Source organism: Capsicum annuum, chromosome 10 (assembly GCF_002878395.1).
Source record: "Capsicum annuum cultivar UCD-10X-F1 chromosome 10, UCD10Xv1.1, whole genome shotgun sequence".
Taxonomy (NCBI): domain Eukaryota; kingdom Viridiplantae; phylum Streptophyta; class Magnoliopsida; order Solanales; family Solanaceae; genus Capsicum; species Capsicum annuum.
The window spans coordinates 75,461,632-75,476,055 of NC_061120.1; the positions used below are offsets into that span (position 1 = coordinate 75,461,632).

Sequence of the window (14,424 nt, forward strand, 5' to 3'; positions counted from 1 at the left end):
TAATGGCACTTACCGTGGCAAACCTTAACAAGTAAGCCTCTCACCCAAACTAATACACAGGAAAAAGACATAAATGCCCCCAAGGTAAGGCTTCTAGAACGAGGCCAAACTATATAGATATAATAAAAACAAAAAGAACAAAATCAACACATGTAGCCATAGCTCCCAAACCTGGTGTCAAAGGTGTAAAAACTACCAATACTATCCAGGAGTCAAAAACATCAACAAAATAACCACAAAGAAATAATATATGTCTCTGAATACTAATAAAAACATAACTAATACAGAAAGATAGATGTAAACTCCGGACGTATGAATGTCCAACTGCTACCTTGAGTAATCTGAAGGTGCTCAAAATCAATCAGTATGAGGTGCACCCAAACCTGAAGCTCCACCGAAAGGGTAAAGTATGAGTGTGTACAGTCCACTTATACTCAGTAGGTATCATAGGATGACCGAGCAAAGTAGAAAATAAAGCATAAAAAATACACACACTAAGAGCAAGTCACTTGCAATCAAAAAATATCCCACAACTATAGCTCATACCGTTTTCACTACCAGTTCTAATATATCACTTATATTGAAACATCACACCACAATAGGACACAAGAATTTATTATATCACATATAAGTAGAACATGTATATTTGAGATCATCAAATACAAGTAAAGGAAGAAACGATAAATACATAGATGACAAGTCAATATAGCTATACAGCACAACGTAACATAATTAAGTAAGTGTAATGTATATGATGATGATGATGATGCATAAGGTCGTCGTACAACCTTCAGGATCATAGCATAATCCCCATAAACACCTATAAAGCTAAATCTTCCTGACGTAGGACCACTAGGAGGTTTGTAAATCCATATACAATCCACATATCTCATATTTTTTTTCGGTACATCTCTCGAAAAAGATTTTATACGGTGTTACAATATCTCCTTCCTGGCACATATCTCGAAAAGGATTTTAAAAAGGTGTTGCCAGTGTTTCTCAGGTGTTGCCATGGTGGTACCAATGTTTCATGAATGAGAATGATATGAGGATTTAATGCTCGCAACCAATCACAATGAGTATTTTCACAACCAACCGCATGATATATTTCCACAACCAAACACATGATATATTTCCACAACCAACTACAATGATATATTTTCACAACCACATGAGTCAATATCCACTCTTTATTTTAGTTTCATTCAGAATTTCCACGTCTCATATGCCAATAAAGTATGAATATAGTCACAATACACCAATGGTAACATATGAAGAATTTTAATAATACAATTCTTCACATATATTAAAGGCTATCAATATCACATAAGACACCATAAGTTCACACATATCACATAATAACTCAATTTTGAAAATTACATCACATATAGGCCCCCGCACGGGCACAACACATAAATAGCCATTTTTCATGATTAGTTCCCACCCTTAACATGTATTTTATACCATTATTTACTACTCAGCCCAGTTTGAAAGAGTTAAGCCATAACCTACCTCAAAAATCAAAATCGGTCCGCTACACTTCGAACACACGGTCTTACTTTCCACAAATGATCCTGAACTCCTCTAAAACTATTAAATTTGGAATCTATGTGTCAAAATAAAATCAACGACACCTATATTGATTACTGTTAGTTCGGGATCAAAATGGACCCCCGGAACGAATTTTTAAAAAAAGAAGGGCAAAATTATAACTTTACTTCAAAAACACATTTTCCATATTTTTAAGAACCTGGAGATGAAAACCCAAGTCAACAAGAGTAAAAAATGAGGTTCAAATCAAACCATTTTAAGATTTACCAAATAAAATCTTTAAAATCCAGGTTAAAATCAAGAATCAAAGTTGTTTTGAAGATTAAATTGATGAAAAACTAGTAATTATAAGATTAAAGTATTATTCAAGTGAAAAAGGAGTACAATTTGGGTTGAAAATCAAGCCCTAAGATTTTGTGTTTTGAGAAATTAATCAAAAAATTACTAAGAAAACGGTGAATTTTTACCTTAAATCCGTTATAGAATCAAGAAATAAATGTTAATCTAGCTATCCAAGCTCCCACAAGCTTCACTTCTAAGCTCCCACACTATTTTAGGGTTTAACTCTCAAAAGGAAAGATGAAAAATGAGCAAAATGGGCGCAAAAACTGCTATTAATAGTGCAGATTTTCTGCACCAGCTATAGATAAAAAAACTATTTTTTTAATTTTAAGTCCAATTCGGATTTCGACGGGGTGCTCGGAATTCGTTCGGAGTCTGATATATGCAAATGAACTATGTAAACACACTAAATTCGACGTTACGAATGCATTGGCGAAGTTGGATTTTCAAAAAGACATTGTTTTCACAAAGTTGACCCCTAAAATCCGAAATTACAATTTTCTAAATCGAGGGTCGAAATGAGATTTAAAAGCCGTAAAATCACACCCCACATGCTTCCACCCTAAAATCGACATTCTGGATCTAATGGTGAAGTTGGATTTTTCATCTGAAATTGTTTTAACTAAATGTGGATCCCACACCCATATTTCTAATTTTTCAACTTTTCGATCAATAGGTTGAAATGAGCTCGGGTGCGTCAGAACCCGAACCAAAGATCTACCTAACCTAAAATCGATATTACAGAGCTGCTGGTGCAGTCTTTTTAGGTATCTATTGCATGTTTCAAAAGATATTCACATAAGTCCAAACTAAGGCTCTCGAAACCATAAAAAACCACAATATCGCATAAATGGTACCAAAATTCATCAAAAATCATGTCAGTGACCCCACACCCTAGAAATACCATAATACAACTATGAGAAGGGGTAAAATAGTCAAATCACATAAAACCAAAAATTTCACATATTTCATCAAATTTTTTAGGTCGTTACATCTAGTTTGCTAAGATGATAAGAATCCCATAGGAATTTACTAAATGAAATTTAGGTGAGTAGAACTCTCAAAATTGATCTTAGCGTAAAGGGCATCATTTGAAATATTCCTGATTTAAGGTGTGTTGCAAAAAGTGAAATTTTTGGACAAAACTGGACTTTCTATCCCTTGACGCTGGTATTGTGTCCAACACGCCGCTATAGCAGCAATCATACATGGTCGATATCTGCTATAGCGGCATATGCCACTATAACGGTGAAAGTCGTAGTTTAATTAAAGTTGACTTTTCAAAATAGTTTATTTTTCTAAAACTTATGTTGGAGCAAAGGAGGATGATTTTGGGCGATTCTCATCAAATTTTCATTGTTTGCTTCGTAAAGGTAAAGAATTCATCCACATTAACTTGTATTTGATAATTTAACCTTAGAATTGCTAACTTATGAAGTTCGGGGAGGATTTTAGGGTGATTTTTGTTATTTTTTGGTGTAAGGGAGGAAATCATGTAATAAATTAATGAATTTTAATCATTAACGGTTAATTTACCCTTGTATTTTATTAATTCACTAATTAATCCATGAAATTGATAGTTTAAGATGAATAAGGATAGAAAAGCCCTAGAAAGAAAGAAAATGATCATGAACTTGGCCTTAGGGGTTGGGTGTGAGTTATAATTTCCAAAATGGTAGTTCATTTCATTAATTATGTGTTTATATGCACGTTCTAGACCAAGAACAAGTGAAAATTGTATAGAAGAACAATGCTCCAGCTTAAAGAAGTTATGCAAGCTTGGTTCGAGGTAGGTGATGGTATTGTAGTTTAATCAAATTTGTGTTATATGTATATGTTAAATACTTTGTAATGTGGCTTGTTAGTGCATGTTGTTTGGTGTGGTCAATGCAAAGAATTTTTATATTATTGTATGTTTTTGACCTACTTCATTGTTAAATTAAAAATATTTCGGTATTTAGAATGTTCTCACTATTTTTGATGAAACAAGATTGGTAAACACTTCTGTCTAGGATGTAGTACTTGGATTAAAATTATCCCTACAAGGTGGCTAAAGGGGTATGCTTAACCCATAGTGTATATGCATGAGGGTTAGGTAAGTTTAACGATTCCATAACTGGACCAAAAAATAGATTGTATGCTCGATAATTATTTACATGTCTTGACATTGATTTGATTGAACTTGATTGGGTAATACTATGTTGCCTTATTGATTGAATTCCTAAGTTGTTTATGTGATTCTTGTCTTGCTAATTGTATGTTGGTTGTGCATAGATTAACTTGTTGTACTATAATTTAGTTAAGTATTCATATTCTCATCTTGGGTTGGCCAAATGACCCTTCTAGTACATACTATTATTTTCTTGTGTGCTGATACTACACGTTCTCTTACTTTTGTGAGTGCAACGCATATTTCAAAGACTCCTACGAGACCTCATTTGTGATTCCAGCGGTTGGCTATAGATTTCGGGGTGAGCAGCATATGCGGGCTACTATGAGATCTTTATTTGATGTCATAGTCTTTATTTCTGGACTTGTGTTTTTCAGTTTAGTTTTTGGAGTTGCATCCCCTTCTTAACGATCTTTAGAAGTTTTGATACTAACGATGTTCGGTTTATAGGGATGATTATGGTTAAGTACAATGTTCTGCATTTTTAGTTGTACTTATGTTTTGATTTAGAAGTGGACATCTTTATTGATGGATTAGATTTTGACTCTTCTAAGTGTTGATTTTGAGATGATATTTTAGGGTAGATGGTTATCCTACCAGGTGAGTAGTGTGGGTACCACCCACGACAAGCTTGAATTGTGACACATAACCTACAACTTGTTTTAAGGACAAACGACAACTTATTAGATCAAACTTATGAAACTACAACTTTTCAATAACAATTATGCCCGAGGACGACGCAACAAATAATCAAAGGAACATACCCGCAATCAATCGAGTCTAACTCCTATTTTATGATACGCACAATGGTTTAGATTCATTTATACAAGTTCCTTCACTTGATTACCGATCGATCCTGAGCAACACTATTATTCAAAAATTCTCATATCTATTTTTCTACCATAACCCTTTATTATCATAATTAGAACTTGTTCTACTTCCCAACTCCCAACTTATCCTGAAGCCATAATTAGTTGGTTTATTTCACAACTCCTCATAATTTCCTCGCCCGAAATATTAGCATTCATCATTGTGCATTTTAACACAATAGATTATATTAGCTATTACCAATAATAGATATAATTCAATTATATTAACACCAAATTAATATAAGTTCACTCAATCTATTAATTTTTGTCCAACCATACCTTGTTGCCTAATTGGCATGAGTGACATAGCAACATATAGACATCAACAATAACTTTACACAATCAATAATATTTACATTAGATTAATTCATGATTGCATTAATTATCACATTTGATGCATCCAAACATCATGCTTGCAAGCCTAAACATGAAATCTTTCATCAATCTATATCATGAATATGCTTTTTAACCATAGTCTACTACTTAATTAAACCTAACCTACCTGAATGCACATCTATTATTACAGAAGCATAAACTCTCATTCCTTGCCTGAGCTCTACCAATCCTGATGGAGATTCCACAAATCTACTGTTGGAACACGCCCTCTCGAAATTGTCTCCCCATTCATGTCATTCACAAGTCTAGGGACAATCCTATTGTATTTTTAGGAGGAGACAACATCATATTTTTTTTATTTGAGAAGGAAAAAGAGTATTAAAATGTGAAACTGACAGTCCACTTTCCGTTATAATAGCATGATTACCACTACCCTAAATTTGGGAAAGTTTATAAAAGGCTTTTAACCTCTTCAAATCTTCATTTTTTATTTTCACTCGACTCCTGGAGCTCTAAAGAACCCTCACTGCTCATCCTAACTCAAGATAGGTGATCTCTAATGTATTCAATGTATATTTCTTCAATGATTACTGAGACTAAGTCCTCTTTTGATTTTAGAGATTCAACGGTTTAGGGCTCAAGAGAAGACTTTTGGGATTTTTCTTATACAAAGTAAGACACTTTTTCTAAGATCATGCATGGGTTATTTTGTATGTTTTATGGACATGTTTGATAAGGGACTCATGGGAATGTTTTCGGAATTCACGAGTTAGGATTTTTGATATTTTGTAAAGAAGTAAAGGTATCGAACACTCTAATCGTACCATATAATAAAAAAATATACTAAATATATCATTATAGTTTATACTCTATTGAATATAATAAATAAATAAATAAATAAATAAATAAATATATATATATATATATATATATATATATATATATATATATATATATATAATAAATCTTTTACAACAACATCCAAAATAATGAATTGAAAATATATGGTTAAAATCTTAGTAAATCAAGAATAACTATGTTCATATATATCTTTTGTGTTTTTACCTTGTTTGTAAATATATTAAAGTAATATTTCAAAGTAAAAATCATAAATAAACACAACCACATATACATTATACCATTATTATACTTTGTATAGTTAAATATTCCTATTAAATTTATGATATATTAGAATTATTGGTAAATATATAATTATTTATATTCTTATACCTTTTATATATTTTTAATATTGCAAATTATAATATTCAATATATACCATAAATATCGAGGAGGTCATATTATTGAGAGAGAGAAAATATGAACAATTTGGGTGAGAATTGAAAGCTTAAACATGATTATAAGAATATTAGGATTTGTTAGTTACACGTGAGAGCTAAACTTTTAGGACGAAAAAGTAGGAAAAATCAATAAACATGATTTTTTTATATATATAATCTATAATCTATAATATATTAAAAGTGTAAAGATGTTAAAAAGTAACTTGAACTTTTTGCCCTTTATTAAAAATCTATGCAATAGATAAAATTATCTTTTCACCTTTTTTGCCCTTTATTAAAAATCTATGCAATAGATAAAATTATCTTTTCACCTTTTTTAAAATTATTTTTATGATATTAAATGTTTAAATGGAGAAGGTTTTCTTATTATGATTAAATTACTAATTTTATGGTAATTTTTTTTCTCACGTGTTAAAATTATTTTGCAAAAATCCTAATATGTTAATACTCTAAGAATAGTGATAGAAAAAAATCCCCTGCCTTATAGGCATAGGATTCGTTGCTCTAAACTAAAACCGTTACCAATGGCCAATACACTATTCTAGGAATCCTAATTTATATTTGGATAAATTTTTCATCCCTTAAGCGAGTTAGAAAGAAAACGAAATACTAAGATAAATAATTTATTTATCAAAAATATATATATATTATCATAAATAATTCATTACCATGATTAATTTTTACTTTTCCTTAAAAAATAAAGAAAATTTTTCATATTTAGGTAATCTTTTTTTAAGAAAAAAAGGTTTTTGACTTCTATAAATTGAATAATTTTTCTTCTACAATACATAATGGCATAACAAATTGTTTTTGTATGTTTGTAAGTAGGTTTGTTATTGAGATTCTAACTTTATTTTTGGGTTTCAGATTTCTTTTACCATTATGCTGGCATTATTCATCAAGAATAACAAAACATCTTTTTATGTATGTAAGTAACTTCCGTTATTGAATCTCTAACGTAACTTTGTGATTTTCAATTTCAAATTTTCTTTCTAATATATTGAATTTCTTGATCGTGAATAAAGTGTCCTTTTATGTTTGTAAGTATAGCCTCGATCGAGATTTATTTTATACATTAATATGAAACTCATAATATTGTTAAAGGGAAAAGAATTATTGTATATTTAAGTACAAAAATCTTGTGATGAGTAAGAAGGAACACATACATTTTTTATGGATTGACGTAATATACACGTACAACACATGTACTTTGGAGACTTATTACTTTTAGATTATTTTTTTTGAAGCATTGAAGTTGAAGAATTTTGTAAGATACAAAAAAAAATTCTTTATTTTCTTGACACATACAAAATATAAAATTTTATTGGGCACTTCAATAAACTTGACTAATTATTAAAAAAAAAAAAATTGTATATATCTAATATTTTCTCAACTATTAGTTGTATTTTTTATGTAGATGTCTTGTCTATCCTTTTTTGTAAAAGAATTGCTTTTGTTTTAGGAAGAAAAAGGTAATAATACAATTTAGTTGACTTGATTTTTTTTTAGTAAATCTCATGAATTTGTGACTTTACTTGATACTTGTTGAAGAAACTTTAAATTTAATTTCTTGATATTGAACTAATAAAAAATTATCAATTTAATACACGTTGCACTAATTGTAATTGTCTCTCAATTCACATAGAAAATCTATGAATTGTTTGCATGGAATATGAAGGTCAAATGCCACTCCTAGAATGAAATCAAGTTAAATTGCACTAACTTTATGATTTTCTCATCACTAGTCGATTGTCTTAATGAAGACACTGAGACACAAAAATATAATCACATCATACTTCATAAAGGGTTGAAAATTGAATCACGTGAGTTCACAATAAAATATATAATACAAATATTTACAAATTTTTAAATAATGAAGAGCACACTTTTTGGCTAAATTCTTATGCAAAATCTAAACTCTACTTGTGTTGTATACTAAAATATCTTTAATCTTCAATTATTACGCATTTACTTGCTGAAATTAAAATAAAACATGATAAATTTTAAATTTTTCAATGAAACTATAAATCTAAAATATACGGCTAACTTAAAATTTTAAAATACACATGAGAGTATATACAATATTATGTAAAAATAAAATTTGCTGGCACATATAAGGGGATGTTAATGTATTTCTCATTTTTCACTATCTTATTTGTATCTTAGATAATGAAAATACTATATAATTAATTAAATAAATTCTCCATCTTTACATGTTCAAAAAATATTGTTTTCATTTGTATTATTTAAACAAATATCATATTTAGTATAGCGTTTAAACTCATTAAAGTGAGGTACACGCATGAGGTGCGTACACCTAAATATACTAGTATTATTAAATACTGAGAAAACATAATTGTGTAATATTTTAAAAATATTTACATAATCATAGCAATATCTTTCCATGACATTTAATATTAACGACATTATATTGTCTTCTAAATCAAAAAAAATCCCGCAGAGAGAATCGCATTTTTTCTACTATATTAGAAAAGGCTAGGATTCCAACATGCATGCCTATATCCAAGGATAGTTTTGTTATTTTGGTTTAGTTGATATGCATCAGCTACCTTTTACGTATCTATTAAGTACATTAGCTGATATGCATCAGCTACCTTTTACGTGTCAAAAAAGTAAGCTCCTTCACCTTTCTTCTAAACACAAAAATGACACTCATCTATCATCAAAAAGTACAATGCTTTTTTCAATATAAAAACTAAAGATTTCAATCGATCATCTATCGTTGTCTTCTTCTTCTGCCAAATTATTTTTCACTGGCAGGTATTTTTTATTTTTACATTTATATTAGGAAAAAGATTGAATTATGTTGTCTTACATTGAAATCTGATGGTGAAAACTACATGTTTAATTTTGATTTTTCTTTGGGGTTTTTCCTACGGATCTGTATCTATGCAGCTTCAATTTTGATTATGCACTTCAAAGATGCTTTGGTGCTTTTTAATCCTTTTAATTTTAATATGCATTTTGTGGGGGTATACTCCTTGAAAATTTTATTTGGTACTTTAGTGAATTAGTGTTCATATAGTATTTGTTGTGTGTTTTAATATTGGGAAGAAAGCAGTGTCAAAGGCATGGTTAAGATGTTGAGATATTGAAGAAATTGCCCTCTGTGAAGCTCAATGTTAGTTCATCTGCCCCATTTTTGGTGGGTAGGTTTATCAAATGGTTAGTTGTGGTGCGATCAAGCTGGATTGGATCACTAATACAGTCAAGCTGACGTTGATCAAAAGATATTGATTCTAGAGTTGGAAGAAAGTTCAAGGGATATGTCTAGATGCCCAACAACGGAGACGGGCTGACAAGACGATCCGTCACTATCTTCCCAATGACTTCATGAAGTTTGATGTGCACAATGCAAGTGAGTTGAGTTTACACACTATCCTCCTCAGACCCTACCAGTGGAATTACGCTTGGTTTGTTATTGTTGTTGGATTGTGACTTAAAGATGTATCTTTATCTGGTTATTTTTTCATCGTCTTGTGCTCTTCTTTGCTTCCCGTTGTCACATTTTGATTGTGAACTAAGAGTCTGAATTATATTTTTTGTTAAGTATGTTTACAACTTTCTATCTAAATCTTTATCTGTTTGTATTTCCACCTTTTTGCTATAATTTGCTCTTCTATTGTCACATTTGTGATCGTGACCAAAAGATGTAAGCCTTTCTAAGTATATTTCATAGCCTTTTATCTGAAACTTTATCTATTTATGTTTCCACCCTTTTTGCTTTAATTTTCTATTTCTATTGTTACATTGGCGGATTTTGACCTAAAGGTGTAATTTTTTCTATGAATATTTCATACATGTATATCTTTATTTCTTATTCTCCTCTTTGTATAGGTCCAACTACGGTTAACGTTCGTATAAATTGACTTAATCATGGACTTCATCGGTTTCATTTAGTGATTAATAGTTGCTATAATTTGCATTGTACTATTTTTCGTATGCAATTTCTTATGTTGTATTATACTTCATGTGTTGGTAATTTAAGATATTGTGCATTGGTCTTTCCTTTTTAAGGTTACTAATAGTGATGCTGCTTCGATGGATCACTAGTTGTTGTGTGTGCAGCTGAGCTTTTGGTTTTTAATTTTCCAACATGCAGATCATCTAATGGCAATGATCACCCTCCGACTCAAACCTCAGGTACTTTTTTTTAACCGAAATTAAGTTTTGAGTAATTTCTATCTAGCTTTACCCAACTGATTTTGAGAAAGTAATTTTTGAATTTTAGGAGAAAAGGTGTTGCAAGTTTTGAATGAGTTTTGAAGATTGAATCTGAAACTAGACTGTCCTAGCAGTTGCTGTTGGTGCAACCGCGTCTATAACCACCATCCACTCCTATAAAGGAACCTCGATGGAAGGAAGCCGCTTTGGTGATGTCTTCCTTGCAATGGAAGCCTGCTTCTGCATGTATGGTGAGGGTGGGTGTCATGGTCCTTTGAAGAAAGTTCCACACGATAGTGTTGCTCCTGTGCGCTTCCTTCACTTCTGCAAAAATTATCTGATTAAATGACTTCCATTTCTACTAGATCCTTTCCAACTTTATTATTGTTTCTTAATATATTCAAAGCTCCTTTTTGCTACTACTCGATGGACTGCTTGTGATGCCTATAGCATTCAGTTCCGTTGGCTGCTTTTTAAAAATGGTTAAACCACTTTTAATGCAATCAAATGGATGCTTTGACCAAAGGTGTCTGACTCGAATTTATCCTACAAGCACCGAGGAAGCAACCAAGTCTGTTGACTTTTCCTTACGAAAGAGGAAGCTCGATTAACTCTGAAGAGAGTCTTGATTTTGTTATCTGGACATTGAATTCTCAATTGCCAAAATATTTCATATGTCACTGATTTCTCACTTTTCTTTTACATTTTTGTTATGCTTAGTTCTCATTTGTGTTTGACTATGTGAGCTCTAGATAGGAAGCACGCATTGCAAATGTTGACAAGATAGCTCAACTGATAAAAAAAGTAGATGATACCGAAGTAAGATGCTTGAAGATGCTACTAGTGCGATTGCAAAGCTATAGGTGATCAAATGTAGATAAAAAGTTGCACGATCATTTACAATATATATGTTAGTATAGATAAAATATGTTAGAATAGACATATCGTTTAGTTGAGAAAAATGTTTCAACACGGGCCATCACTATCTAGTCTATTATATAGAAGAGAAGGTTTCGACATGCCTGCTTCAGCAGGCTGCTTGCGTCGTGATTTTACTATATCACCCCTAATTAATTATTATAAATTATTTATATATTAAAAAAATTAATAATATTTAATTAAAAAAGTAAAATAGACATTTACGACATGTCTGTTTCAGCTACTTTAACCGTGATTTTACTATATCACCCATAATTAATTATTATAAGTCATCTAAGTATTAAAAAATTAATAATATTTAATAAAAAGGTAAAATATATAAAATGATAATTTCTATTATATAGAAAAGAAGGTTTCGACATGTCTGCTTCAGCAGGCTGCTTGCGTGATTTTACTATATCACCCCTAATTAATTACTATAAATCATTTATATATTAAAAAAATTAATAATATTTAATTAAAAAAATATAATAGACATTTATGACATGTCTGTTTAAGCTAATTTAACCATGATTTTGCTATATCACCCCTAATTAATTATTATAAGTCATCTAGATATTAAAAAATTAATAATATTTAATAAAAAGGTAAAATATATAAAATAATAATTAACTCTTGATGTTTTAAACTAACTTGACGGCTTATATGAGGTTCACTTAAATTTTTTTCACAAGTATTTTGTTTATAGTAATTTTGCTATCTCACTTTTAGTTAGTTGTTGTAAGTCATTTAAGACATGTTTGTTTTATTGCTTCAATAGTGATTTTACTAAATCACCCCTAATTAATTATTATAGCCATCAAAATATTTTTCCGCTTAAATTAGAATAGAAAAAGTATTATAAATTACAATAATTAAAAATTTAAATTATTTAAAAAATATAATTGACTATCGATGACACAAAAATTTGGACAAGGAGAGTAACATATATTATTTGAAAATTACATAAAAAGTATTATAAATTACAATAGTTAAAAACTTAAAATATTTAAAAATAATTTAATCTAATATATATTTCAAAAAATATATTTAAAAAATACTATAAATCACAATAATTAGCAACTTAAAAAATTTAAAAGATATAAAATATTTAATTGACTCTCAAAATTATATTAGTCTCACTTAAATTGGAATAGAAGAAAAGTATTATAAATTACAATAATTAAAAACTTCAGTTATTTTAGAAATATAATTTAATATCAATGCCACAAAAGTTTGGACAAGGAGAGTAACATATATTATTTGAAAATTATTTTTAAAATATTATAAATTACAATAGTTAACAACTTAAAATATCTAAAAACATATTAAGTATATGATTGATTATCTAAATTTTATTTGTGTAACATTAATTAAGATAAAAAATAATATATATTGAACCCATGCTAAATCTCGGATGAATCTTAGAATATATATATATGCAATTTTTTTTAAAAAAAAATTGTTTAAATATATCCGGATTGAAAAGGCAAGTTCCAATACATCACACCAGGCAGTGTATAAGAAATAATGTTAAATAATATCAATATTACTAATACAAGTATTATTAATTCAGACATTACTAATACATTCTATTCGAGATTATTTTTATACACCCTAACAAACGACTCCTATATTTCAATGGAAGAAACATATATAAAAGCACAGTTCAATAAAACAACTACATAAGTATGTTTTATCGTGTTTTCAAAGTCAAATAACTTAAATTAATATGAAAAATGGTAACATATAGTTTTCTTTTTTATATAATTTTTGAAACACTTAAAATTTAAAATATTAATTTAATATAACTTCAAAGAACGAGTTGACAAATAAAAAAGAAGGAGAAATAAAAGCAAAAAATATTTATATCGAATTAGTAGGGGAGTAAAATACAATTTTGAGTTATTAATTGCAAGCCACATATGATGTAATATGCATGACTAGATAACCCTTTATCATATGATTAAGGATCTAAACTTAAAAATGCACCGAATTTTGTCATTTATATAAACAAAATATATATAATTATATTGTGAGACTTGGTTCCTTGAAAAATACTATTAAGTAATTAATATGTTAAATTTGTGTATTCAATAATTCATAATTCAAATTGACATCAATTTAACTTATGTGCATAATTAAAATATCTTAATGTTGGGCCCGTGCTGACACGGGCCATGCTCCTCTTGTTGTATAAAAATTTTGTGCTTCCCCTCCCCCCTCCCTAATTTTTAGCTAAAAGTATTTATCTGCAGATTTGTTTTTTAAATATAATTGAGTTTTAAATAAATATAATTATATTCTAAAAAGGTTGATAAAAAATTTACATAACTCATTGTTAGGGGTGTTCATGGTTTGGTTTTAAAAATCAAATTGATTAAAAAAAATAATATTTGGTTTAGTTTTTAATTTTTAAAAATCAATAATATTTGATTTGATTTTGATTTTACTAAAAAATAATCAAATAAATAATCAAATTGAACCGGTAAATTATATACATATTTTTTGTAATAATTTGAATATATGAGATTACTTTTTCATAAATAATTATAAATATTTTATATCTTTTAATCATCAATTTGATTTTAGTCTACTTCTTTCACATGCACTACAATACTTTTAAGTTTCATTTCTTAAAATATATGCTCAAACCCAACATTTAAATGTAATTGTCTATATGCGGTGTGATATATTGTTGATTTTTAATTTTTTTGGCTAAGGCATCTATTTATTCTTCAATGCCTTGCTCCAT

General features: G+C 29.1%; 1 long non-coding RNA gene across 1 annotated transcript; it reads left to right on the forward strand.

Annotated features, from left to right (window-relative positions):
* The first annotated feature begins 9,640 nt into the window (after positions 1 to 9,640).
* Positions 9,641 to 11,347, forward strand: LOC124887926. The gene is made up of 3 exons (XR_007045565.1): positions 9,641 to 9,945; positions 10,690 to 10,730; positions 10,819 to 11,347. It is a non-coding gene; the product is annotated as an uncharacterized LOC124887926 (long non-coding RNA).
* The last annotated feature ends 3,077 nt before the right edge of the window (positions 11,348 to 14,424 follow it).